A 24,084-nucleotide genomic window follows, 5' to 3' on the forward strand; every position below is an offset into this window, starting at 1 on the left:
CTTCACAGTGACAGCAGCCAGTTGAGCAATAAAACCACTAATCTTGCCACTAGGTTTGAACACATAGATCCCAGTGCTCTTCAGCCAATTTCCCTGAACTTTGGTAAGGCGTTGCAGCCATCTGAGAAGAGCAAACAAAGCTTTTGATAACTTTTTGGAGGGTGCAGGACCATCTGCTTCCACATCAACAAGCAGGTGAACACACCTGCCCCAGGCAAGGCAGCAGCACAGATGGGAATCCCTCCACCTTTATATCTTTCTTTGGGAACAAAGATAAAACTGTAGGAAAGTGTCAGCCCACGCTGCTTGTATTCATTTTCCATGGGCATCATGTCACAGTTCAAGTATTTCAATATAAATACTTTAGTACAGGATTCACTGTCTTTAATACAACAACCCCAGGAAAACATAACCTACTATTCTAGCAATATCCTGGGAGCTCTGGTGAACACTGAGAGATCCACTCTTCTTCATGCTGAATTAAAACTGGAGAATAAAACTGCTGATCAACCTCCTCCAGCTCTATGATGGCCTGAGTGGGGCAGCTGCTGAAGAGGGAAACAAGTGATGAAGGGTGAACCAATCACAGCTGGTGAGAGCCAGGCTCAAAGCACACCTGCAGAAGGCAGTTCCTCACCCAAAGGGCAGGTGATGTGGGAATCACAATCTTCTCAGAAGATTCCCCATAATGTTTTAAGAAGAACCACATGCACTTTCTTGTTCTGCCTTTTCTCCCCAGGCATCTTTCAGCAAAAGATGGGGTCAGACCACTGGGCTGGGTGGGCTTTTGTTCTGGCCTAGTCTGGCCATTGTCCAGTTCCTATACTGCATGCCTTCAACCTAAAAACATAATTTAAAAATAATTCAAATGTTGAAAGATCCAAGCAGCTACTGGCCAACCAAATGCAGTATGTTACTGACTGCAACTTTGCTCTTGATTTCCATTCCCATCCATCCAGACAGCCTGCATTTCTTTTCATGTTGGGATTTGAGGAACTCAATCCCTCTGAACAACTGCCCTGAGCCCAGAAGTGCCATTTGGAGCCAACAGCTGCTGAGAGAAGAACACAAAGCCCTCTTCCTGCCAGAGTCCATCCCTGCTGCCCTTGCAACCATTTCCCAATAGACAGAGATTTTGCACAGGTTTTTTGTCTCTTTGCTGGTATTTTCCATCTTAACAAGTTTTTAATGTTTTAAGTAGCAAGGATGCCCCTGCCATTTAAAGAGGGAAGCATGCAGTAGTAATTATTCATTAACAACGCATCATAAGTGACCTTATGAAGCAGAGGAAGCCACGTGCCTGCCTGGCTGTATTCTAGAAGGGCCAAGAGTTTCAAAGGGAGTAAATATTTTCATGCAGGATAGGCAGCTTAAGCTATCTTGAAAAGGTGCCTCATTCTTGAGAGAATAAAAAATGTTTAAAATGTCTCAAATTAAGTATCCAGAAGTCACTACACAGTTTTGCAAAATGTAAGTGGAGAGAAGAAGTCACCATAGTGCTTGGTCCAAGCTGGCATCTCACAACCCCCTTTCAACTCAGCATAGTGAGAAATGAACATTTTGTGTTCCTTGCCATACAAAGAACAATTTCTAGATGGGACAACTAATGGGGATTAGCTGTCTTATCATGAAATATGAAGGGTATTGGTATTTCTACTGAAAAGTAATTCTGCAGATTGAATCAAAATCCAAGGCACAACTACAAGCCCTGCAGCAAGAACTGGAGCCCTTTGTCTGCAGCAGCTGTTTTAGTGGGATACGTAGGTTAGTTTTGCTCATACAAGCCACACATCCCTAAAGCAGCAAAAATATAAATCCTGGTTTTGCAGAAGGAGGTAATGTAGCTCTTTTATTCCTGGAAGAGGATGAGTCCCATCTCTGGGTTGCTGTTTCAGGCGTACATGGATGAATGTAGGAAGCAGAGCATCATACAAGCAAGTGAGAAGCAGATCCAACACACACACACAGAATCCAGGCACCAGAATCATTAGCAAAGCAAAACTAACATACATCACTTTATGCATGATTACATTTTCAAAAGCAAAAAGTGTTAGGAAATATTTTTGAAGACAGTCAGTAATGTTTTGCAAGAATCGCTGACTCAAGCCCTTGATCTGGCCGTTTAGCTGATGACTGGAAAAGAGCCCTGGCTATGTTTATTCTTTAGACAAAGTCCAGCTAAAAATGCATCCAGGCTTAAATAATCTGTGGAACAATGATCTCAAACCCCCAAACACAACACTGCATTGCATGCAGGTTTCCCAACAGGATAAAGCATTGTCAGGACTCATACCCAGCTATCTGCTTTCCATGCACAGTCTCCCAACACGGTGTTTTCATCCTTAGACTACTCTTGGAAGTAATGCACTCTTTCATTTCCATTTGCATTTCAATATGGCCCCAAGGGCTTAACATACATCTGGTCCTCACTGTGTTAAGATTCTTCCCAAACACCATATTGCCTAAAGATGGTGAGACAAAGGATGTGCTGCATTTTGAGCAACCTCACGCGTCGGCTCTCGGCCAGAACAGTGAGCAGCGCATCCTGCATCCTACCCCATTCCACTTTGCAGGTCTCCATGCCAGCACTGCTTTACAAAGAGCAGCAAATGTCACCATCCCAGTTATCACAGGTGGGGAGAGCCGGAGGAGGAGGCACAGCTCCAAGCTCAAGGTTATACATCAAGTCAGGAACAAGCCACCAGGAATATTTGACTCATCCATGTCAGAAGATCCCAAACTTTCCATGCTACCTAAACAACAAAAGCCTAACGGAAGATACTATAACGGGTCTGCTGAGCACAGCTTGGGAACTACAGATCTCACACACAGCCTGGGAGCTTTTTCTCCATCTCCTTGCTGTAAGTGCTTCCCTCTCTTCCCCCACCTCTCTGCCCACCCAGCAGCAGTTTTGCTCCCATCATGCATATCACCTTCAGTGGCAGAGGACTTCATATATATGATAGTCATACACTTGTACAGTATTATTATTTAGAATCTGTGAGCTCTCCCTGAGAGCAAAATGCTGCTTTTTTTCCAGACTGAGGAGTATTTTTATTCATGCTTTCAGTGTCTCCCGCCCCAATGCTGGCCCTAACTCCCCTGGGACACCCACCATCCTGGGGCTGAGCACAGGCAGAGATGATAAATGAGACCAAGTGCCTCAGACCAGCCATGCAGCTGATTAACCCTCTCTCCTCCTCACAGAGCTCGGATTGGTCACATCGGTTTTGCTTGTGCCATCCAGGGGACTGGCAGTGGGGAGACAGTACCTGCTGCCTGGAACAGAGTCAGTATCTGGCTGCTGGTAAGCAGAGAACTGCAGACAGGAGGATCCTGAGACCCATTTTAAAATCATCTTAAAAGAGGGCGCTGCCTCCCAGTCGAGCCAGCAGCACAAGCCTTGCCAAGATGCTGAAGCTTGCAGGCGCTCACTTTTCACATCGGTGTTTACTCCTACCCAGCCACCCACATGTCCCAGCCCATTCCCAGCCTCCACCACCGACTGCTGAGCATCCTTTTGGCACAGGTGTCTTCAGCAAGGGCTCACTGACATGGAGCATAAGACACTTACCTCTCCATATGTAAAATAAATATATAATTTTCAAAGCAAGGACACCAATCAAAGAGCACAGGATGCAGCACAGTGACTCATGCAGCCAGCAAAGTAGAAACTTGGCTGCATCCATGCCTGCACAGGGCATTCTGCATCTCTTCCTATAATTAGTCCTTCAAATGCTAGAGGGGAAAGGAACAAATTCAAAGAGGTTTCACTTCCCAATTATTCACATATTTCCAAATCAAATGGTTGTCTGTCAGAAAGCAACATGCCATTGCCCTAGGATATCAAAATGCAAACTGAAAAGTCTCTCCAGGAACAGGATTTGCTTTCATTACATTTATATCACCTAATTCATTTTAAGATTATATATAATTAGTCTCTCCCTCCCTTCCCCACCCCAATCCAATATACTCTCCCTAGCAATTTCAGAGCATGCCGCACATGCCAATGGCACTTCTAAGGCAGCAGTCTCTTGCCTTTCAAACAATACCTGGAATTTTAATTTCTTTTTTTAGCATTTTCTTCCTTTGACTTGCCAAATCTTTCAGGTGTGCATCAGTACCAATCTGCCTCCACAATATTTTTATTTTAATTTTTTTCTTTTTGAAGCAAACACCTCTAAGGAGCTTTTTATCTTTGCTCTTCATTTGCCTTCTGACTATCTGAGATTTCAGTCTGCCATCCCTAATGTTTCACAGCCATTTTCCATCACCATCAGACTCTGTGTGCTACCTTCATTTGAATGTCTCCATTTTCATTTTAAATCCTCCTGATTCCAGCAGGTAAACCTGCTGTAAGGTTTAATTGAGAGAAAGCCGAAGTGCCTGGATCACTTCCCCATCAACACACTATTACAGCATTGCTCCCAGCAAATGCAATTTTCTTGAATCATGGAATGGTTTGGGCTGGAAGGGACCTTAAAAATGTTCTCATTCTGATCCCCTGCCATGGGCAGAGACATCTTCCACTAGACCAGGTTGCTCAGAGCCCGGTCCGGCCTGGTCTTGAGTACTTCCAGGGATGTGAACTAGAAAAAAGTGAGCCCCCTCATCCTGTAAAAACTCCCAGCAAACATATGAGGAAAGTCCTGAGACAGGCAAGTGTATTCTGACCAGATGTGAATATAAAAGAATTATTTCATTATTGTTAATCTTCTAATAGGGAAGGAGGAGGATCTTTCCCCAAGAGGGAGAGATGGCGTTTGCTGCTGCTTCCTGCTCTGCTCCACCCTTCTGAGATTTCCCTGAATTTAGGGGGGAGAAGTCACATCAATCATCAACCCCTATAGCACAGATGATGTTGGAGCTGGATGAAAAGCATCCCATTTCTACCAGAGGTGAAACAGCACATTGTCAAATACAAGGAATCTGGGGTGTCACCGCCGTCATCCCAAACCACGCATTGGCTTTTGTTGGGGTCCCTCCCCTGCCGTGTAGCCCTGGGAGAGGGGCCCTGAGGGCACAGACACGGGGTTTCCTGCCCCTGCTCAGCCTCGTTCCCATTGGTTGGTTTGTGTTCCCTGCGCGGGCAGAAGGACCCTTGGTCCCGTGACTGGGACAGTTCCTCAGCAGAGCCCCGGCCATGCGGCTGGAGAAATAAACATCTCTGAAACAGCTAGCAAGAATCTGTCTGTCCATATATATTTCCTTTCCACGGGACTCCTGGTTTGATATATGCGTGTTGCAGGATCCCCACTGCAACAAATGGTGGAGATTTGTGAGCAGAACGATCCCCGATCCCTAAGCGACTGATTTGTGTGAGTAAACCCTGGAAACTTTGGATTCCTCTTCTTGGTTTTGCTTTGCTATTCCGTATCTAAACTATGGAGGAACCGTGGGAAGACTCTTGGCTCTCAGAGCCGCATATGGACATTTATCTTAAACTTAAAATGATTCTTGAACAACGATTTGTAAATTTTAGCTTGATTCAAGCTCAAAAAGAACTGAAACACTTCCTGGCATGGTTGTTTAAGAACTTTTTCTATGTTTCTTGGGATTTAATTCTTACCAAGGGCTTTTGGAAAACCGTTTGGACACAGTTAATACTGGAGTCAAAATATATGCCGATGGAAGAATATTTTCGTGAATATTATTTAGTTACCGAGACTGTTGAGCAATGTCAGCTGTGTCCTGGCGAAGGGAAGCCTGGCGCAGGGACCGTGCGGCCCAGGCCACGTGCACCGAGCGCTCTGAGAGCAGCAGCGAGGCAGTTCCCGCGCGCGGGCGGAGCCACGCGAGCCGCAGTGTCGGTGGCGGAGCGAGGCGCGGCGGGACCCGGCGGTGCCCGAATGGCCCCGTGCAGCGCGTGGTGGAGCGAGCCCCGGGAACGCCCGGCTGAGAGGGGCGGCGCGCGGGCGGCGGCTGGCGGCGATGGCGGTGGAACGGAGCCGTGCCCGGCCGAGACGCGCGCTGGAGCGGAGCGCGGGGGAGTCATCGCTCGGGGGCCCGGCCGAGACGTGGGTGCAGCGCCCGGCAGCGGCAGCGAAGCTGCGACCAGAGGAGGCGACGCACGGAGAACTGAGCGGCGTGGCCCAGCCCGGCCCGCACAGCCGCGAACGCGACCCCGGGAAGAGCGCGCAGGCACGAGCAGCCCCGAGAATTCCAACACGGGAGCGACCGAAAGAGACAGCAAAGACGCAGCGAGACAGAAAACAGCAGCCACTCGGAAAAAGGAAAAGATCATAGCAACTAAGACCTTAGGGATAGTAAAATGGTATAATGTTAAGCAAAATTATGGTTTTATAACAAGGTGTGACAACCAGCAAGACATATTCGTGCATAGAACTGCTATTAAAAAGAATAACCCTGAAAAATGCATCCCAAGCTTGGGAGATGGAGAGGTGGTGGAATTTAATATTGTACTAGGGAGAAAAGGGTTACAAGCATCGCAGGTCACTGGGCCTGATGGTGTTCCTGTAAAAGGCAGTATATATGCAAAAAATCGTAGTCATGTTAGACAGTATCTCCATTGTAAGTCCCCCCTACAGTCTCCCTTTCCTAATCCCACCTTTCCCTTTTACCCTATATCCTATTACCCCCAGTGTACTCCCAATCCGTTTTTTCATCCATGGTTTCCCTCACAAAACCATGCTTTTGCCAATTGTTTCCCCAAAAATCTCTTTCCAATGCCGAGTGGGGGATGAAAAGGGGAAGGGAAGAAGTTAAACCCTCTCCTGCCTCAGTTTCCCCACAAAGCATGCTCAGAGTTCTGTCTCCCTTCTGTCAGCCCTAAGATGTTCCACAGAATCTGTTTGGACATTTAAAGACTCAGGAGGGTGGCTTGTTTTGTCTTGAAACTGTTCTTGTTATGTTTATCCAGTTGTTTTCATTCTCCTTTTATTAAAATAAAACGGGTGAGGTGTTGGGGTCCCTCCCCTGCCGTGTAGCCCTGGGAGAGGGGCCCTGAGGGCACAGACACGGGGCTTCCCTGTCCCTGCTCAGCCTCGTTCCCATTGGTTGGTTTGTGTTCCCTGCGCGGGCAGAAGGACCCTTGGTCCTGTGACTGGAACAGTTCCTCAGCAGAGCCACGGCCATGCGGCTGGAGAAATAAACATCTCTGAAACAGCTAGCAAGAATCTGTCTGTCCATTATATATTTCCTTTCCACGGGACTCCTGGTTTGATATATGCATGTTGCAGGATCCCCACTGCAACAGGCTTTAACTGAGATGAAATCGAGTGTTCCCCTAGGGCAAGAAGATGCCACAGGGGTGTGATGAGTCTCAACAGTCCAGGATCCCACAGCATTTTACTGCTTTGCACATTCAGCTGCAGCCCTGTACCTCTTCTCTTCACCCTTTTGAAACAATGGATTTTTGGTTTCTTAAGCAACAAAACAGAGAAATCAGTTTTGAGAGCTTCCTCCACTTTGGAAAAACTACTTTATACAAAAACCCAAAAAACAAAGGGATATTTCACCCAATTTCCACACGTGTCCTGGGCAGCTGGAGCTTGGATCAGCTGTTTAGCATCAGGGCTTTGAGCACCTCTAAATGACCAAGAGAAAAACACCAGAGCTGTTAACTCAGTTAACTCACAGCCCTAAAGGTAACACCAGGATGAAGATGGGCTCATTTTATCACAGAATAAAGGTGAAGGCAACCTCAAAGGAAGGAGCTGCTCTGTGCTGAAGTAGGGACCAGGACTAGCAGGCAGAGTTGTCTGCATGTATAAATACCCAAAGCAGAAAAAGCATTACAACCCCTCATGAAAAGAGAAGGAAAGAAAGAAAATAAAAGGAAAAAAAAAGAGTAACACCATTATTTAACTCTATCAAGGAGAAATGTGGCATCCTGCACTGCTTCCAAGCAGAGGACCCAGGAGTCTAAAATCCCTTTATCCTGCCCAGCAACACTGGTGCTGAGTGTGAGGACACAGGGGACAGCCAACCTGTCTGGGGTCATGGGCACAATGCCAGCTGCACAGGCAGGGAGAGGATGAGGAGGCAGCCTGGTGTGGAAACTTCTGCTGCTGTGAAGGCACCCTGAATGCACCCCAACCCCTCTGAGCTGGGAACTTCTCTCCTTATCCCAGAATCTGTCCAAAGGGGTCAGGGAGGAGAGTTTCTGGTTCGGCATGTCCACATATACAGACAAGCATCAAGAGAGGAGGGGGTGATGGAGGGGTGAGGCAGCCTGGTTTAGGCACATGGAAAGTGTAAAGTACAGTGATAACTTACTCTCATCATAGATTTATGTGGGTTTTTTAGCCTAACGAGTTCCCAGAACCACTTTGAAAAATTCCTCTTCTCCTCACACGACCCTCAGTGCAAACGAGTCCTGCAGAGCTGCCTGTGACAGAGCTGGCTAACTCAGAGCAGGCCTTGTGCCAGCACCCCAGAAAATGCTGCTTTGCAAGGAATTTGATTAACCTTGCTGCTTTTAAAACACTGATCAAGATCAGGAGCACCAGCTCCCATTTCTGTTTTTTCAACTGTTTTTACTTTGTGTTCTCCAACATTAAAACCACTTGTTCCCCTCACTGCAATTCCCCAGTAAGTCCCAGCATCTTATTTCCAGATTTACTCAAGTTTTTTACAAGCTGCACACCTTCGACTGGGGAGGAAAAGTGCTGCTTGTTATCTCTCCCTCCTGGCTGATCCTCAGGTGTGACTGACGTATCATCTGCAAGGGATTTTCCACATCATGGGTTCCTTCTTACAACTGCAGCAGCTGAGTGCTGCCTGCAATGGGTTCGTGGCTTGTGCACACATGGAGCTGTTCCAGCAGAGCTGCTCAGGCTCCTGTTCCTTCTCAATACTCACAGGCGAGCGTGTTTATACTGGAATAATACTGTTTTGTTTCAATTTAGCTTCGTTGATATATTGCAGTGAAATAAAACAGATTAAAAATTAATCCCCACTCCAGATTAGGAATATCTAGATGGATGCAGCCATTTGGGAGCAGCTATTTCACATTAAATTCATATTGCATTTTAATTTCAACAGCTCATGTGACTACATCTGTGGCAGCCACTTCCTAAAAGCTGCAGTGCTGAAAAGCAGGGAAGCTATTGAGTTCCTGCAGATAGTTTCTCCATTCAGGAGCTAGTAACACTTTAAACCAGGTAGGCAAACACGGGGCGTGCTGAGCCAGAGCATTACAACAGCAGTCCAAAGAGCTCTGCCCAAAGCAGCATCCAAGGAGCTGTTGGCAGCAGCACAAGGCAGGTTCATGTCACTGGAGGAAAGCCTCACCTGGATGTAATTTCACTGGTGATTTCACTGGTGATTTCACTGGCAACCCACCTTCCTAGAGACTCAAAGAGCACAGCGCTCAGGACAGGGACACCTTCTCCACTGCATTAGTTGTTTTAGCATCAAGACATGGTTGCATCCAAATTGCCATACTCCTGCCCTGTCCCCTTCTGCAGGCCATCCTCTTGCTCATCATCTAGGGGAGTTTGCAAACCAGAAAGCCACTGCCTTGATTTTATCTGTACTGGAAATCTCACATGCAGCTCCAGGGATGCTCTGTGTGTCTCCCTGTGCTGAAGCTGCCTTGGATGGGGGTCTTCACTTCTAAGAATGATCACCATAAAGGCAAAACGTGCTAAGAGCTGCTGCAGAACAGAAATTAAAAGTCTTCAGGAATGCTGACTATCTGCTCTCCACAAAATCTTTGTTGCAAAAAGCTGCAGACAGAAAGATCAAAGCACATGTGGAAATCCCCACGGACCTGAACAACCCCAAGAGGTGTTTCCAAGTGCCTCAGCAGATATTTCCCTTAGATTCTGGAAGTAGGGCTGAGTCAGTATCATGTGCTTTTGGGAAATCCCCCCTTGCAAACCATCCACCTAAGGGATGGCAAGAACCGAGCACGCTGCAGCAGTGTTAGAAAGCCAGCAACTCTTTCTCGTGCTTTTCAGCACACAGGGAAGCCCAATGAATCTGCAAGATGTTTTCTGGGGCACAATAGGAATCCCAAACTCAGGGCATCCTCAGTAAGAGATTAAGGAATGACCTTTTTTATCAGAGAAATCATCTCCATCAGCTAAAAGTGCATTCCAGGTATTTTCTTCAATGTTATATTACCTCATCTCACTATCCTAGAATGGAAGATGTCTTCATTATCACAGGATGAAAGATTTCTATCTCCTGATTCTTATTTCCATCTTCCACTTAGAGAGGAGGGACACAACTTCTCCCCACACTATCTTCTCACGCTGGACTAGCAGGAGAACTCAAGCAGATGGTTTTCAACTGAAACTCCAGAATGGATATTAGGTTTCTTGGTCCCATTCCTTCAGCAGATCTTTCTGTTGGTAACAACAGCCTCTGCCACATCATGGGCATCTCTGCAGGATTTGGAATTGATTTACCCACTATGATTCTGCTCCTCAGCAGACCCATGCATTTTGCAGCTCAACTGACTGCTAAGCAATCTTAAAGGCTTAAGTAGACTCTTATCTTGGAATGGATTTTAGGCATCCAGCACAAAAAAGACAGGTTGCAGGTATCAGAAGATCAAGTTCCTCTGTCCCTGCTAAGTAGAAGGTTAAATTAGTGCATCACAGTCCTCTTCAACCTTAACACTCAAGCCCGTCACACTAAGCTTCTGCTGGGTAATTCCTTTTGTCATCCCAACACTTCCCTGAATGGTCAGCCTATGCCTGAGTATCACACAGCAAATTCCAAGCACACAGATACATCATAAATCCTGCTGAAGATAGCATCTCTCCAGCTCTGCTTGACCAGGGAAATCAAGTAGGTTTGACTGGTTGCAGTTTTTAAAATGTGCTGGTTGGAAAGAAAGTGAGAAATACGCACCCCACCCTCCAAAAATTAGATATTTTGGAAAGTAAAGCACAGGGCTCATTAGAAATGAGCTTCACTTAATCACAAAGCATTCCTCCCAGCTGGCCTTGTAAAATGTCATGGTTAATCCAGCCTCGTTGCAAGTGGGTATTTTTTGACAATGCATCAGGTGCAAAGCAGTAATTTCCTCATGACGAGGCTGAATTAGGAGGGGCTGCAGCAAAGGCAGCTCCAGCAGAGCAGACCAAGATTTCTTTCCAGTCTGTCCCCCTCTGGGGAAGAGGGAGACATGTGTCACAGATTTTCCACGTGGGCATTTCATGGGGTAAAGATCATTCCTTGCCTGTTACACAGGGACAAGCAGACCATGATCTGCCTCTTTGGAGCCACTGTTCACGCAAGAGGGATTTCCCACAGCTGGCTCAGGTGGCACCGACCCGAGCCCAGCTCTGCCCTCCCCCCTGGGTAAACCACATCCCACACTCCTGTGTGAGCAAGGTGAGATAATGGGACAGAAAGGGAGAATAGGTGAGCAATTACATGTATTTTATGCATTATATGTATTTTTCCTCAACCAAAACAAACCACCTCCATTGTTACTGGCGAGATGAGTGCGTACTTTACATTCCCCACTAAACAATTGCTCTGTTTCAAGAGGATGAGAGATTCAGAAGGTGAAAGAGATATGATCCTCATGAAAGAGATACTGTCCTTGAAGCAGTGATTGCAATGATGTGTGCCCATGAGAGGACACCTCCCTTAAAAGCAGGAATCCAGCTATAACATACAGTGATATAACAGTACTTCCATGATAGGGACAGAGCCCAGCTGAGGGTGACACCTCTGTAACTAAAGGCAGAGGTTTTCATATCAATTTATGTAGCCAGAATCAAGCCTCTCTTTGAAGGATTTCCCCCCAACAGCAAAAAATCTGCCAGGTTTCTGGATGCCTTTAATTACTGTAGCATCTCTGTTCCAAAGCCAGACTGCTTACTCTCTACCCCCAAACAAGAGGGGTTTTTTTGTTAACATTGAAACATTCATTCCCATAAGTGTCCATTCTCCATTTCATTTATAGCACAGTTAAATTGAGAGTCACTGGCCAAGCAAAATTAGCAGTCTAGTGTTCAAAGCATGGCTCATCCTCCTGTATAGTATGGAATACAGACAGATCACATGCACGTTTTTAAATGCAATCTCCTTCAACTTCCACTTTTTTTTTTCCCTCCCCCCCGGAATTCAATCCCTGTGGCAGGTACTATTACAAAAAACGTGTCACATTCAGCAGTCAATGGCTGCATGATGCATGCTCGCCCTCAGTCACTAACACAGCTGGCCAAGGTTGCCCATCCAAGCTGCAGCAGGACTGTGTGGCTGATACACCTCTGCCAGGGGTCACGAGTGCAGGGTGTATATCCCACAGCATAAATCACAGAACAGAGAGATTCTCCACTGATTTTTCCTTCCACCAATATTTTCCACCTTTTTTTATTGTTTTTTAACAAGATTGTGTCAATGTAAAGCACCAACTCTTTGTCAGAAGATGCTTGTTCTGTGTTTACAAAGGAACACAGACTAAGCCACAGCAACCATGGGAGGAATTAATGCAATGGCAGCTCGAATATATCCAGACTAGGGCCAAAATAAGCCCAAATAGAAGCAGCACATCTGCTCCTACCATCCTCAGTGTATTCTTCAAACAATGGGAAGAAAAGCCCGGAGAAGCACTGACCCTCACTTCATTCAAAGAGTGCCCCTGCTCAATTCATGAAAGTTTGCCTTTCCTTTTCAAGTGAAAAGGCCAGAAGAATACTTGGGAAACCAAAAGATTGCTTGGGAAAAAAAATCATTTTAACTGCAGGAGGCTTCAAACCATCAAACCCCACAAACTTGTCTTAAAAGATTTGCAGCAAACTAGTGTGCTGGAGATTTGATTTTTTTCTTTCTGGGTTTTAAAAAAGGGGAAAACAAATACAGTTTTTAAATCAATCCTTCCACAAAGAGATTTACAACGCTAATGTGCTGAAGCATAAACTGATACAGTGACAAACCCCCTTTCTCCTTAAATGTGCTAATAAGGTTGATCCTTTCTCCAAAGCTTTGTTCTTGGGAGGTTTCTGCAATGAGTTCACATCTTTCACCGGCACAGAGCCCTGCTCATGTGGAAATCATCGGGCTGAATACATTCGCTGCTTCATCTGGCCCTCAGCATCAGGTCTCAATTGGGATTTGGAGTGGTGGGCAAATGACTGGACAGCAATGGAAAAAAAAAATAGAAAAGGAAAAGAGAAAAAAAAAAGAGATAAAGAAAAAAGAAAAAAGAAGGGAGGGTTGCTTTTACAATGCAAAGTGAAGCATCGTTTAAAATGATCTGTCTGGGAGTGGGAACATGGGACATGCCAGGGACATGCCAGTCCTGGAGCACAGGGACATGCCAGTCCTGGAGTGCAGCTTCCCAGCACCTTCACGTTAATGAGCAGCAGCATCCACCTGCAGAGTCATCCCAGCTGCCCAGGAAGCCCCATCCCACACCACTCATTTATCAAGGAAGCAATGACCCCACACTATAAGTTTAAGAACAGAAACACTAAACTGGAATTACCTGCAGAGGTAAAAGGCCCTAGAGCAGAAGGTTAAGCCAAATGTAAGAAATCCCACCCGACTGAGACATGCACAGGAGCAGTTTGACTTTTCAAGAGAGGTGAACTGATCAGAAGCAAACACAGCCAGAGGAAGACAGTCAATTCTCAGGGTCAATATTCATTTTGCCCATTAACACAGCAAACTGGGCACCTTGCTAGAAGAGGAAGTTTTGGTGTCACAGACTGATTCCTGCAAAAAGTTAGGCTGAGACCCTTCTCCTCACCCTCCACCTCTGTGCAGCAGCAGATTATCACACTGAGGAGCAACCTCACGGTGCTCCATCCTGCAGCTACCGAAGTTCAACTCATCCCAGTAACCTCCAGGTTTTCTGCTTTTGCAGGCAGCAGCAAACAAAGCCAACAGCCTCCTCCAACTCATGTTGCAAATAGCTGCCAAGAAGTCTTACTCCATGTCCATCAGAGGATGCAAACAAAGGTCAACAGGGACTTTTGCTCTTCTAACACCCTGCAACAGCATCACTTTGAAGACAGATGAAGTTTAAAAACAAACAAAATCCCGCGACTCACAGCTGCTCTGCCACATCGGGGCTGTGGCCAAGGAAGCATTCCTCCTGCAGTATTTTTAGCTGAACACGTGCTACGTTTATTTCTTGAAGACAGGAAAGCTCCTTAAGGCTGTGGCAATGAACACATGTGAGAAGGCATTTAACTCTTTCCCACTCTAGACTCCATGAGACAAATATGAGGATAAATGTCCTGCTGACATTTTACAGGAAGACAGAAATTTTCTTTAATACCCCACAGATTTCAAAATGTTTTTCTCCACCCCTGTACCAAGAGGCATCTCCAAACCCCTTTTACTCATCTGAGTGCCGAATGGCCTCTTCATACCTATGTCCCAGGGAGGAAAATGTATATTACACAGTGTTTTCCAGGGACTTCACAAGTGGGATCATTGCCATATGAGCAGGGCCAATACCTGCTAAAAATTATCATATGCATGAACCTGTGATTTCTCCCAGCCCAAGGTGCCTGAAAATCTTTCCAGTGTTGAAAATTAAGCTGCCAAGGGATGGAGAGTGGAGGCTCTGCACCACCCAGCCCACTTTAACCTCTTAGTGCAGGATGTGGTCCTTGGAAAGGGTCTAAATCCTATTTAAAACTCCCTTCCCAGCCATATTCCTCCATCCACACTGGCCCCTGCATCCTACAGCGCCCTGCTCTTGCTGCTGACTGCTGCTTAGAGCAGTATTTATGGCAGAAGTCTTTCTCACTAAAATAAACATAAACGACTTAGCAGCACAAACACAGGCTGGACACGCAAGACAGAGTATAAATAACCTGCTTACCCTTAAAACCTTTTTCCAGCTCACCTATGCCAAGTGTTTGTGCAGGATCCCTGTCTCAATTTAGAAACCAAATGTATTTTGAACAGGAGCTGACACCAAGCGTCCCCCGCCTCCAGGCGAGCAAACCGGCCACGCCGGCGCCGCTGACAAGCAGGGAGCCAGATCCTTCCAGCTCATGGTTTCACCTTCCCAGCAGGAAAATACTGCAGGGGAAGGAATAAAATAGAGATGAATGCAGAGCCTTCTATTTAGACATGCCTTCTCCTTCCTTTTAAACGGGGCCTACGAGCAGCCTGGAAAGGCAAATCCCAGCCCGAGGTGCTGGGATCCATGGAAGTGGCAATGCCGACCTGATGGCAGCACTCAGGTGAGCTGGCCAAGAGGGATTTGAGGCTTGGCCCCAAAGCCCATCCTGTGCATGCCAGCTGCTTCTCAGGCCCATTGCAAGTTCAGATGCAACCAAGGCTCTTAGGGACAGGAGTTCCGCTAATCTGAGCTCATCTCACCCAGTGCCACGCCGCTGAACTCGAGACATTGACTCTGCAGCACCACAGTGCAAGCCCCACACACTTAGCAGGGGTCTTTCCACCTGTTAATTGGTCCCTCTTTCTGTTTGAAAGTTAAAGCAGCAGCCTCTGTCCAGATGTCACAGAAAGAACAGTTCATGGAGCACAGCTGGAGCCCTGCAGCACCCACCTTCTCCCCACATGGCTTTTTGGCTGTGAAACGTGGTCCCTGCTCAGCTGAGTCAGGGACAGCTCATCCATGAGCTGGCACCAGGCTCCATCACTGCTCTTGGCACAGCCAGCCCAGCTCATCCCCTCCTTGCACCATCCCAGGGCGACAGGGATGACGCCAGGCAGAGCTGATGGAGGGGCGGCTCATCCCAGCACACCTGAATTTTCATCTCTGGTAGTGAAGGTGGAAGGCCAAACTCAAAGTATGCAAACTGGAGTTGTGTTTACTCATGCAATAAGAGATGAAGGGGGCAAGATTATCACAAGATAATCACTCCCTTGATTAGTTATAAAGCAAAGCCAGCTGCTTCTAATTCCTGCATGGTACCGGCTGCTTCCCAAGGAACCCACCAGCACAGGAAAAGTTTCAATTGCTTTCCTCCTGAACTGTTTCATTCCAAACTTTAGGAAATAATCACACTACAAACAGTCCCGCATCCGTCTCCCAAAAGCGCTCGCTGCTTAAACTGAACGGATTGCTGCTTAAACATGAAAAAAACCACCCAGTCATACAAAAACTACTCATTCAAGATTCATCTGCGCTCAATTAAAGAACAGAGGAGCAGCTGACGAAAACATTTACAAGCTATTATTAAATTTTACCAGGTGGGGAAGCCAAGAGGAATCCAGATATTCGAATGTTTGCCAGGATTGATTTTTATTCCATACGCACAAATAAAAAAAGCAGTTGTAGAAGGTTGTTTTGCCTCAACAGAATTGGTAAGTGCAGCTATCAATAACCGTTGCAATAAATAAAACATTTGCAAGGAATAAAATACCTGCATAATCATAAATTCAATGGAAGTCATCTTTCCTAGTACGGGGTGTGCTAAGCACAAGGTGCATGGCCTGGCACTAATTACTCAAACAGCAAAGCACTCCAGGACTTGAAGTGCAGGGGAACAAATGAGAACAATTGTAAGAATGATGAAAACGGGGACACCCCAGAGGGGTTCAGCATCATCCCCATCTCCCACAACATGGGCGTAAGTGAAGAAATCACTGAACATGCTACATTCCTTCCTAGCAAGGGAGAATTGGCAATTCCCCAAAAGCAATCCCAGAAGGAGCAAATCCCTAATTGCCTCATTCCCCAGCACAACCCTCGGGGACCAGCTGTGTGATGCCAATGGGTAGGGTGTCTCCAGAGCACTCATGGGGCTGATTGTGTAAACCCCAGCTCTTTGGGGGACTCCTGCTGGGCACCAATGCTGCCCCTCAAGCCTTGGGACAATTCCAGCAGCTTTTTGTGACCGTGAGTTCACCCAGGAGGCCACATGACACTCGTATGAAAGGGAACCTGCATCATGGAGCTGCTGTGGCAGGGATCAGGTGAGAGCCATGCGAGCATCCCTGCTCGTGTTTCCCTAGCAACTCCAGCTCCTGCTTCCCCTTACACATTCCCTTCCTCTCTTCAAAGTAGGCCAAGGCTGTCTCTATCACTCAGCCACACAAGCCAGAGATTAGGGGAGTTCAGTGAGCCCTGTGTCCATTCAATACAAATTTTGATGGAGGATGCATTGGCATTAAATCCTCTCTCTGCACCTGCACTCAACCTCCCCTACAAACACAGGAGGAACCCCTTTGGAGAAAGGGTATCTCAGCATCCCACCCAAAGCCTCTCAGCACTCAGGAAAAAAACAAGGATGAAGATGGAAGACCAAACTTGGATGTGCCTGGGCAGATATCACTTAAACCCAACAATCACACAAGGGGTCCAACATCCTTTAAGAAATCAGCTCTAAGGCTCAGACCTGACCAGATACTGAGGTATTTAAGTATTATTTTTTTATGGCTGAAGCCTACAAAATCTTTGCCAGGCTGGAGAACAAAGCACAGCCAGGGTGGACACCCCAGACTCCCACCCACCATCACCTTCCTCTCACTCAACACCGACACTTCACCAGTTAAACCAGCTCCTGACACTGCTTTTTTGCTTCTCCCTGTCATGAAAGTGACACTTGGAGTTCAGGCATGAATGCCCAAACTCAGTTGTGGGCATTAATCAAGCTCCATCCATTCAAACCTATCCTACAACAGAGGAATTTGCTTGAAAAGCAGATATTTAATCACCCAACAGTTCCCCCAGCATTGTGGCTGATCCATCCCTGGCTGATGTAGCTACAGCAATAAAAATCTCAAGTACAAGCACTGTGATATCAGTGAAAAAAATACCAGATGGGTGGATGGTCTCACCCAAAATACCCCTGTCTGATCAACAAGGGTTATTGGATATAGTTTTGGAATGTATTAAACACTGAGCTATTTATTTACTCATGTCACAGGTGTAGCTGAAAAAACCTGGAGGTTTGTGATAATTTTTTAGACGAATTCTCAGGGAAAGTGGCAGCTCAGGGCTCAATCCTCAATCCAAATACCCAAAGCAGCACGTAAGCACATGTTTAAACTGAAACTAAAAGATGCTCAAGCTTCTAGGCTTTGTGGAAGCAACCTGGTCTAGTGAGAAGTGTCTCTGTCCATGGCAGGATGGTAGATGATCTTTTAGGTCCCTTCTAACCCAAACCATGCTATGATTCTATGAAGGCACACACTTAAAAAACCCAGCCAAACAACAACAACAAAAATAGAGCAAGAAACACTACAGGGAAGACGAAGCAGACAGTTTTCTCATGAGAAGACCTACCAGATTGCAGCTAAATCTAAACCCCCCCCCACAGGAACACACCTTCATCCCCAACAAAGCCAAGACTGATCTTTCACCCCCTGGATTAAAAGGAAAAAAACACACCCCAAAAGCCCATCTCACAAATAAATTATTTGATCTCTGGTTATTTCTCCTGCTTTTACACTGTGTAGACAGAAGGGATCAAGCTAAACCATTTTGATTATTTGGCATTAAAAGAAAACCCACTGTAATGCTGGACCATTCAGTGCTCGGTGCACACGTGCTTTGCCAACCAAAAAGTCTTGAGACGTGCTTGACAGTACACACTCAAAACTCAGATGTTTTAGGCTAAAAACTGTGGCCAGAATGAGAAAGCACTTCTGTGGCTGAGGAGAAGCTGACAATGAGGCACCTTTGAGTGAAGATTCTCAACCGCACAAAATCCATTACAGCCTGAGATGAAATCCAAGTGCTATTAATAAAAAAAGGTGGGAAAAGGCAGCAGCTGTAGAAGCCTGCAGGATTGCACGAGCTCTGGGATGCCCCATCCACCAGAGGTTTGCTGAACGGGTTGCTGGAGGGCTGACCCATGGGGCAATGCCTCCTGCAGCTCCACCTGGCAGCTGGGCTTTGTACCCCAAAACCCCAGACAGTCCAGATGGGAGAAAACATCTGGCCAAGATGATGGCAGAGCAGAGCTCTCACAAGCCAGCAGCCTTTACTTGGGACAGCTGTAGGAACACACGTCACCTTCAAAAAGTCCATCCGTTGGAGTTGGCACCAATATCAAAAGGCTGAGCAGGAACAGAGAGGGCAGAGACGCAGTGCCATCACCAAACACCTTTCAGGAAATACTTGGGATAAGAAGAGCTCATGGAAGGAAAGCCCAAGATATGGCAAAGGACTTAGACAATTTTCTTGAAAAATAGCTAAAACCTGGAACATTTATTTCACCTGGATATAAAAATGTGGGTGATAAACAACTGTGTCCTTGAACTGTTAGAAAAGCTGATAGAAAGATGTCACTGCTACATTCCACCTACACGTCCCCCTCAAAGGCTGCCTAACGTCTGGTTAATGTCATTAAAAACAACCAGTTCAGAGCATTCAGACCACATGCTTTAGTCCACCTCTTTCAGCAAAGGCCTTAGCCATGACATTAAGGCAATATAAATTAATACATGCTGGGTCCAAACAAGAATAACAACATGTGCTCCACTAAGCAGGGACCAAAACTGGGACATAGGATGGCTTCAGTCAAAATTTCATGTTCTTGGAGTGAATTGAGCAGCTTCAACAGTAGAATACATGAAAAGAGAGGGAAGTTTTGCTTTGGAAGAACTAACATGCTCAACTCTACCCTGCACCCAGCTGCCCCATAGGGGAGGACTTCACTGTAGACACTGCAACCTGGAGACTGCAACTCCAGCTGCAAGGGATGGCAAGCAAAATGTATTTAAATCGAATTAAAACACTAATGTACCATAACTAGCACTGGCGGTGAATATATGTTTATTTTATATTCATGTATTCTCTTTAAGTGTGCATGTGTGTATACATGGTATTTTAAAAATTCAATAGTAAACCTTTCACTGGCCACAAATCTCTTTTTTTTTTCCTTCCACAAAAATGAAGCATTGCCTGGGTTATCTGGCCACAAATCTCTGCAAATTTTTTTTACTTTTTTTTTCCCCCAAGAATGAAGTACGGTGTAGGTTTGGAGATGAGCACCATGGATCCAGCACAGCTCCATCACACGTGAATCCTCCTCACGCCAGGGAACACTTTGTATCAGCCTCGTCAGGTTATATGGGAATATAATTAATAAGGTGACACATTCCACATAAATAACTTATGAGAAGCCTGTCGCTTGGAGGAGACATGGGAGCCAAAAGGTATCTTAATTCACACTAATAATGGATTGAGGCGAAAATACAAACACCTGGATGAAGCATCCATCTTTGCACTGTCAAATATCCTTGGCTAAGGGGAATCTGTGCATCAGCCTAGCAGATATCCTTTTGTCTTCCTTTCCTCCCCCTCAGCCCTTTTTGAAGTTGGAGGGTGGCATTTGCAGCACATTGTAGTTTTGAGGTAGTGTGAAAATGAGTGAAGGCAGAACTTTTGGACAAGATGGGCTTTTTATTATTAAACATCCTGCAATGAGTTGTTGGGATCACACACCCTTGTCCACCAAGGGTGACTCTACACCACAGTGAAAATCAGGTGAGATGTCAACTACCAGCTAGGCAAAGGAGAAAAGTTTATGAGGAATTTTCAGAAGTGGTAGATCAGCTATTGAAAGGCAGAATAATCTATAAATCACTCCTCCAAATTAATGGAATGAATGAAATGGCTTTTGAGCACAGTAATCTGACAGTCTCCTCAAAATAGCATTTTACTCTTTTAAATATTCCCAGTAGTGCATGTTAAACAAATTTGAAGTAATTTAGTTTATACCAGACTTGGCATCAGGGCATTCACTTAGAATCATAGACTTATTAAGGTTGGAAAGGACCTCTAAGATCAGTCCAACCATGAGCCCAGCACTGCCAGGTCCACCCATGAACCACATCCCCAAGCACCTCATCTACACCTTCCCTCTCTGTGGAGCCCCTCTCCTTTCCCATCTGTGCTACGAGTGCAGAGCTTCTTCATGTGTCCTTCCTTTCCCCCTGCAAACTTCTGCCTTGGAGCTGCCACCACAAAGCCACTGAACCTTCCGACCACCTGAGGTCACCCCAACCCCTGGGTTTTTGCACCCCTCTCCTGCCCTCATAATAAAACCAGCTTCTTGAGTTGTTGTTTCACTTTGGTGGAGAGGGCAACAAGAAACCACCTCAAGGTCCACCAGCACATTGCTCCTACCACCCCTTATGAAGGAGCACAGAGCATTTCAGGAGGTACATTAAATCTTCAGCTATTACATGCAACAGCTCCAGATTATTTGGTATTTTATAGTGATGGAGCATGGGACACCTTGGCATCGCTCCCACTCTTTGAGCGTAACTAACCTCCAAGACTGCTCAGACTGTCTGGAGGCTGATTACATGAAATAAAACACTGCATTTGACTATTAATTAATATTGACTTCACTGTTTGACCTCCGAACATGTTGAATTTATAGGATCACTCTCCAGGTTTATTAGGGCACTATTAATAATCTGAGGAGTATTTGGAGTCAGGCACCTTAAGGAACTCAAAAGAGCTCTTAGGTATGATGCATAGACATCATCTCGGGCTACTTTCAGCTTGGAAAAAGCATTTGGCTAATTTTCAATTTGTCAAGTGAGCCTCTGACAAGCTGGTAACATATCACAGAGCAGATCTTCGGGAATCTCCAGCGGGCTTTTTCCCAGCCGCGCTGGCCACAGCAGCGTGGCACGGGGATATTACAACAAGCAAGATAATAACCAGACGGAGCAGAGCAATCATCTAGGCTATTTTGGTAGATCCACTGCAGATGAACATGATACAAAAGCCAATTAACTCCAATATATCTGACATGTAAAATGGTTTCACACTGAAATTCTGGGCGGTTTTTTTCTTTTTTCCTTCCACGTTTTTCCTCCAATACTGGGCCTTCTTAATATACGACAGTCTGAATGAAACACAGAACCAGACATTTCAAAAAAAAATTCAAAGGAAGCATTCAAGTATGGAATGTTTTTGAGTCCATAGAAAAGTGGAAAGAGTTAACAAGTTTTCTTAAAAACTTGGGTTTCTACAAAAAAACACAACCCAACCCAAACCACAAATTAAAACCACAACCCACCTTGCTATTTTCAAGCTTGTTACTTGAAAACTAGAAAGCATCTTAGTTTCTTACATGTGTCACATATAAAATTGTTAAGGACTATATTTTTGGGTAGCTTCTTCAGTGGCAGGGAAGAGACTTACAACAAAGTCTCCAGAAATCTTGTTTCTAAGCCATCTCTTTCTTTACAAAACCCAACATGTTTTTTAGAAAGACCAAAATCTGTGAATATGAATCTCTAAACACTACAAAGGGTGATTTTAGTCAGCATGCTTTCTCCAAAAGAATAAATAAGCAAAGGATGTGCTGAGAGAACTAGTAGCATCCAGCATTTTATCTTCTAAATCTGTTTGTGACTCACGGGTGCTTAAAAGCAGTGGTCCAAGGCCTGGGAGCTCAGTGCCCGAGATGTTAAAAGCACTTTAAATCCTTTAGGCTGCTTTGAAAAATCTCCACGTCTTTGCCACATGTGGATATTTTGCAGTGCGGAGCCAGGAATCAATGCAAGCATTTAAACTTCCTTTTGTCGGGAATGACTTAAAGCAGAGAGCACGGAGGCTTGTAAACAAAACTGCTGACACCTCCCGCGTTATTGAAAGAGAACCATGATGCAGCATTAATTGAACGAGCACCTTCAATCTGTCAAGTCAAACAACACCCACAGGGGCTGTTCCTGGCAGAGCTCGGGTTGATGCTGCGGCCGTCAGGGCCGTGCCATTAAATCGGGAATTTTTCAGGATACCTGAACATCTGTGACAGCACTCGGGTCATCTTGGAAAGATGAAAGGACCAGCACAGCTGCTGAGCCTGGGCTTGATTATCAGTGACTAAGTGGCTCCTGGGAGTCTCACTCCAGTTGAAGATTTCTTTCAGATTGGCTGATTGCCACCTCACTAGTAGATTGTCACCTCTGATGAGTCTTCACTGACCCTCCAGCCCATGGAAGTGGATTTTCTCCCACTGAAACAGGTCCTCTAACCCCAGAAAGCGGATGTTCTCCTCCATATCCCCACACACACATTTGTGTTGTTTCCGCCATGGGAAGTATCAGTTGCAGTGGGACAGCTCTGTTTTCTCACCAGGCAGAAAAAGAATAAGAAACTCAGCACCTCATCCCAACACAAAAACCAAACCATTCCTTTCCAGCATTGCAGAGTCACCGCAGCAGGAGTGCTTGGTTTTGCACAATTTGCTGAGAGGACCCCAAATAGCTACAGCAGAAAGGAGCTCCAAGAAAATAAAAAATAGCACCATCACAAGGAACATAAAAACTGATGAATGTCTGAGCCACCAAACCAGCACGACTGCTCCTGCAGAGCTCATGCCTCTCCAGACCAGGAGGCTACACTAGTCACCAGTAAACTTCACTGGTCTGAGTGAATGACGATGCCAAAGAAACAAGCCAAAAATGAAATCTGGTTTAAATGGCTCAACTGTTTAAAATCACTTTTATGACGAGAAATCAAGTCTTCCAGTTTTCTCTGTGTTAAAACAGGAGAGAAATAGAAAAGAGTAAGAAGATGTTTTATTTTTAATCCCCTTCATTGCTACCTCTGCTCAGAGGAGACCTGCATTACACTTCCTTTTAAATGAAGAGTTAGAGAACGCAGTGGAGAACACAGAAAAACATGCAACAAAATTAAAGACTAGCTAATTTAGAACCAAGTTTACAACCAGCAGAGCTCCAAATTGTTAGAAAGTGACAGATAAAAGAAGGACAAGACTCAACACAAAGCCTATTATCCCAAGGATCTTCTCTGATGGGGAAAACCAGAAGCGGGTGGGGTCTGACCCTAAGCCCGTCGGACACACCTAAAGCAGCCATCAAGCAGCCCATTATCGTTAACACCTCACTAACGAAAAGAGTGGTTTTACCTTTCCTTTCAACCCTCCATTCTTCTCCATTTCTTTAGGCCATGGCATTTTGCAGCAGAAGCTTCTGCTTGGCACTAGAATTAATTCTCCCTGCAGGCTCATTTTTGGTAAAAACCTGTTAGTATGAACACTTGAATTTGACAGACATTTGCACTATTCACTCCTGCAACTCAAGGCACAAGACCTCTCAGAACTCTCTCTCAGAGTAAAATTACTGTTTTTTCTTAATTACACCGGTGGTTGCAACCTCTGACAGAGAAAAGGTTGAACATTTAATTTGGCAAGGTTTAGTGCCAATCTGCATTAGGCCACAATGATTTAA

General features: G+C 45.6%; 1 protein-coding gene across 1 annotated transcript in view; it reads right to left on the reverse strand.

Moving 5' to 3' along the window:
• ACVR2B (activin A receptor type 2B) overlaps nucleotides 1-24,084 on the reverse strand; it is a 107,163-nt gene that overhangs the window by 40,377 nt on the left and 42,702 nt on the right. The gene's annotated exons all lie outside the window — the stretch shown is intronic.

Source organism: Corvus hawaiiensis, chromosome 1 (assembly GCF_020740725.1).
Source record: "Corvus hawaiiensis isolate bCorHaw1 chromosome 1, bCorHaw1.pri.cur, whole genome shotgun sequence".
In the NCBI taxonomy this organism is placed as follows: domain Eukaryota; kingdom Metazoa; phylum Chordata; class Aves; order Passeriformes; family Corvidae; genus Corvus; species Corvus hawaiiensis.